This window comes from Pipra filicauda, unplaced genomic scaffold (genome assembly GCF_003945595.2).
Source record: "Pipra filicauda isolate LSUMZ 115617 unplaced genomic scaffold, ASM394559v2 scaffold515_size390069_pilon, whole genome shotgun sequence".
In the NCBI taxonomy this organism is placed as follows: Eukaryota; Metazoa; Chordata; class Aves; order Passeriformes; family Pipridae; genus Pipra; species Pipra filicauda.
The window spans coordinates 195,692-201,558 of NW_024104660.1; positions in this window are offsets into that span (position 1 = coordinate 195,692).

Sequence of the window (5,867 nt, forward strand, 5' to 3'; positions counted from 1 at the left end):
AACAAACCTTCACTGCCAAGTGTAATCTGACGGAATAAAGAAAGCGAATTACCATTAAACCTCAGACAAAACTGCCAATCCCATGGTAAATTATCCTGTGGAAACATATCCCCAACAAAATTAGGGGAGCCTGCTGTTCAGAGCATTTGAGGCCATTCTGGCCACAATATGACGTTTTCACACTGGTGAACTTTAGGCCTCTAACATACGTGATTTCTGTTGCAGGAAAACTCCTTACGCAGTTAACATGCTCCAAGGAATGAACCAGAGCATCTATGCAGAAGCATATTTCTAAACAATGATTACACAGGGAATCAAAAGTCCATATGTAGGCACTTAGGTTATATGCCCTAAAAAACCCAGTATGAACGACATCAATACCAGAAATTGATCTATTAAGAAAATCTCATTTAGAATGATTTTTAAGTCACTTTCTGAGGTGCAAAAATTTTTTACCAAACTTTAATGTAAAATTCTCTGAGGCAGTATGATGTCAAGTTCAAGTAAAATCAGGATTTTAGGAATAATACCTAATTAATAATTTCTAATACCCAATTAATAATTATGACAATGGCAAGAATAGCTTTGATCCTGCAGATAGCTAGTTCCTTTGACAAAAACCAGAAACTATTGCAGTGCTTTATGGAACATGTGATTTAGATGAAGTTGTTATCTGCCATATATCAAACTTCTGAAATTTAATCCTAGCTTAGCTGAAGTTGTTCAGAATTTTACATCGATGTTAACACAAGCTAAATTTTACTTCTAATCTATTTGTGATTAATAAAATCTTTTTTTCTTTGTGTACAAAGCAAACTAAAGTAGAAACGTAGCCAGTTTTTACTTTACAGATATATTTCATGCCATTTCTATCATACGGCAGTCAACTGAAAGAATATACATATTTTCACAGTGGACAAACCAAAAAGGACACAAATTACTAAGATTTTTATTTTTGGCATAACTAGCACTATTTAGAACATTTTTGTTGCTGCTTCTGTAATACAGGGATCAATACATGAAGATATTCTGCTACTACTGGGTCTTAAAATAGCACCAATAGTTAATTTTTGATAGTGAGAAAGTCAAGGTTTAAGAATTAAACTAAGCTAATTAATAACTAACTATTATATAAGCTTATTATATAACTAACTATAACTAATAACTAACTATTAACTAAGTTAATTAATATGCTTAATTGATAATGAGTACTTGATTAAAACCCTTTGAAGCCCAACATGAAACATTTAATTTATGCATTTCAAAACTATGAAGAGCAAAACTCTTCAAGGTAAATAAAAATCAAAGATTTGATATAAAGTTGAGGGTTTGAACAGAAGTTCCATAATACTGATGCTGAACCAAACTTAGAAACATACTTGTAGTTGCCTTTTCTGTATGAAAACAGCACTTCATATCCATATATTTCTGTTGAAATTGATGCCACCATCATGCCCCTCTTTGTGCTTTGTGAGAAATTACTTTTCATGTATTTCACAGTGTTTATACTGTTAGAACTGATGAGAAAGAGAACCAGCCTAGAAGCTGGTTTAACTTATGAAGTTGGTTGAAATAAGAGTAGTGATGTGTGTGTATCCATGTGTTGCTTATGCTCCATACACCTTTAAATTCTCCCAGTCACGCTCCGTGAATGCTTGTCAAGAGTTATCTTTGGTTCCCTTCACCACCAGCACAACCTGAGTTAGTGCAAACCAGGCCAGTTTCATGCACACAGTACAATCTCATACAGATGGGCCAGTTGGAAGCAATAAATCTTCCCTACTCAGGAAAAAGTATTGGAAGGAATTCAAATATTGGAAGCAATAGATCTTCCTGCACTTGAGTTGCACTTGGGCTAATAATTATAGACAGAGCTTAGTAGATTGGAGAGAGTGGTTGGAGAAAGGCAATCTGCCTCAGGAAAAGATATGTATGAGAGAAGCACGTATGCAGGAGTGTGTGAGAGCCTCTGCATCACATTCCCCAGCACTGCCCATTCCTGATGAGACTACAGAAAGACCACCTGGATCTGCACACTTGATATCCAGCCATTAAAATCAGTGCTCAGATTTAGCTCCATAGGGAAATCGTGGGTGATACAGGACTCTTATGAGAAATGCTGAGTTCAGTGAAGTTTAGCAACTGTAGCCAGTTTTACAGTGCTTCCATTTTTAGATATAATACTTGCCAAGCAATTCTAAGCCATAAAACTTGAGTTGTATAACAGATATTAAGCAATATGGAAAACAAGGTAAGTACTCAGCTCACAGCTTGTCAGTAGTGCAGTTGCTGCAGATAGCAGGTTGTAGGAGCAGCTATTTGGCCTCTCCCTTTTTTTTTAAAGTAGCAAAACATGCTGTCATATGAGAAATGATGAATCAGCTGATTATAGATGATCAAATAGTAAGGAAAATTAATCATATATTTTTATTACAATAGCGTGTTTCCAACACAGACCTTTGTTTTTAAAAGGATCTGAATCAATGTTATTCTTTTGAGTGAGTTTCAAACAGCAAATGCTCTTACTATTCTTTTTATAATGAATAAATACTTTTTGTTTGCAGGACCAGAATGAAATGTCTTCTTCCTAGAATGTAATAGAGCTTGTGCAGGGAAAGACTTTTAACAACTTGTGTTATTTTAATATGTATGCAAATCCGTAAATCCACTGTGCTTGCTAGCTTTAGAAAAGAAGATAGACTTTACAGATATTTCAACCAATTAGTACAGATACAGGTCAAATATGTGAACCTGCAAGACAGATGTAGGAAAAAATCAGGATTACATGTACTGTAAGGCTTATCCAAGTTAATGGCTTTGTCAGAGGGGAGCAAGTTGAAGACTAGGTTAGACATAAAACAGATCAACTCTATTAATCTAATTTAAAGGTTTTCAGAGGAAATAGAAGAACATTGATGGATTTGTTAGTAGGATACCAAATCTAAATCCCTTCCAATCCACCACTGTTATTTTAGGCTCAGTCTTTAAAAATTATTCAGCTGACTTTGTGTGAGTTTGATCACTTTGTCTTATCTTCAAACTACCTATATTATTACAAAATTCCTAAAGTCTGCTTCCATAAATAGACAGACTGATGACATTCCCTACAGGGAATATACATTGATCTATTGTTAAAAGTCTCCATTTTTTTTATAAAACTATATAAATTGGCATTTCTCCAGCAGCTGATAATTCATAGGCTCAATAAGGAAAGGAGACAACTTTGCAAAGCTGTGTAGTGTAAAAAAGAAAAGCGTTTTCCCTCCTCTTGTTCCACAAAACCACTACATACAAAGAATTTGAGTATCCTTACCTGTTAGTTAAGAATAGCAACAGTGCAGACACATTCTGAAAGTGAGAACCTTGGTAGCCTGGGTTTACTGAAGGGTGAAGTACTGTTACTGTGACAATGGTTGGTTCCTTTCCAAATGTGTTTTTATGTGGAGGTAGTGAAGGCAATCAGCCTTTTCAGTGATGATTTACTGGCGTTTCCTTCAGGGTAATCCTATCCTTTCTTCTTTGCTTGGTTCAGGGACACATCAGTGACTATTTCAGGCCAGTCCAAATGGAGTGACTAGTCTCCCTTTCATAAAACTGAAGCAAAGCTGTGTATGAGAATTCAAGCCAGGACAGAGCAGGAGGCTGGGAGTTCCTGTGTAGTGCTTAAGACCAGACTTGGAAGCCCATAGTCAGTAATACCTGTGCTCTGGCCCTGCCATACCAAAGTCAGTGTTTAGGCCTGCCCTGAAACCTCTTCTCCAGCCAAACCACTTAGCCCAGAGATAGCTGGGCTTACCTCTGGCCGGCTTGTTCATATATTAAGGTCTCATTAAACTGTAAATTATATAAGCAACATTTTCTGGTTCCCTATTTTAAGGAACAGTTTTCTAAGCAAAATTAACTCCTCCATTTACAAGGGATGAGGTCAACTGATATGGTACAAAAGACTGTGCTTTCAAGAGCACTTTAGTTCCATTAAGTGAGATACAGTAATAGACTAGGAAAAGCTTATGAATGATTTTCCAGTTGCATTCCTTTCACTGTTCCATTTTCTCTGTCAAACCTGTGATTCTCAGAAGAGGTCTTTACTGACAAGAATCAAGTCCCACTGCAAATGACAACTGTATTTTCTCGATTTCATTAGCGTCTCCAGCCAGCCAGCAAAACTGGCCACTTTGTAGTTTGTCATCGTCTCGGAAACTAATTTAACACTGCCCTATGAAATGACCCCTTACTAGAATGTACTGTATAACTGGCATGGCACATGGATTTTCCATCCCAGATATGGCAGAGATCATATAATCATAGAGGAAATAGTCAGAGTAGTGTCACGTCAGTCAGGGAGGAGGTTATTTTAACTCACACCAAAAATGCTTTGTGTATGCAATACAGAGGAGCATTTTCTTTCTCCTTGGGCATAAGAGTCAGTAGTTTAAAAAGAAATCAATTATACACACCCACTGTTCATCAGTTGTCACCTCATCACAGGGTGAAAATTAGTTTTAGCAGTTCACTCAAACTGGGTGAAGGGCAGGCTGCAAGGATTTGGAAAAGCCAAGTGAAAGTAAAACAGATACAGCATTACGAGACAATATGTGGGGCCACAATTACACTTGGTCTTGGGTAATATGCTGCTTTTTGATGGAAGCATGTTTACAATGTTTGTAAGTGGCATTCTGGGGAGGGAAACAGATGCTTGATTCATCCTTACATTTCCAGGGAAATCTTGAGGCTAGTTTGAAAGTTTTTAAAAATTCATTCTATTTTTTTGAATACTGTGTTGAAATTCTGTATTCATCTAAAAAGTTGGGCAATTATATCATTGATATGAGAAGTGAGCAGAGGGTTTTAACTGGAATTCTATAGACTGAAAAAAAAGATAATTAAGCAGTAGCCTGAATATTCAAAAAAAATTCTTTGAGATTTGGCATGTAAATTAAAATTAAGGGGTTTTAAGTGTGCTAAAGACAGATTGAGCATCTCACGATACTGACAGCACCATCAATAATATATATTATCCAATAATATTATATAAAATAGAATAATATAAAATATACTCCAATTATTTAACTTTCTGGAAAAGTTTTCAACAGAATCTTAAAAACCTATGAGGCAAATATCTACCTCTGTCTTACTTTCCTTCTTTTTATTTATTATGAAGGAGACAGAGAGGTAATATTCCACGTCTACTCATTCTTCTGGTGGAGAGGACAAGCCTCCTATCAGGGTCACTGTGCTATGCACAGTGAGTGACTGTACACATCTAAGGTCCCGTAATAGTAATTCCTTATTGTTCCCAAATAAATCCTAAACAAAAATATTGATATATATTTTCAGATTTTGTGAACTCACTGTGGCATAACAGTGTCATTTACACGAGATGATGTCATCAAATGTCAAAAGATGAGCTTTAGCACTTTTTCAACATCCAATTAGAAAAGGAAGAGGAGCAGATGTAAATTAAGGTTGTCAGTTTAGACCAAAACCAATCAGTACTGGGTTAGTACTCTATGAAGGACAACAGATTGAACTTTTCCAGTCAAAGGGAGATCTGCTGCACTTCTCCATTCACTGTTACTTCATGGATACTCCAACAGGTTTGTAAAAACATGTATTTTATTAAATAAGCATTTCATACAGGATGTGTTGTGCTTTCTAAAAGGTCAAAATGGTGAAGACACAGGTCTCAGTAAAATGCCAGTCATCACTTGTGTGAAAACTTTGCTGATACACGTGTGCATGAGTGTACATTTACCATTAAAGGAGAGAAACTGAATCAAATCTCAAAATGTTCTAAATTTTAAGAAGCAGAAATGTAAATCCTGTTCTAATCATATAATTTGTACTAAAAAGAGGGTGAGGTAGGT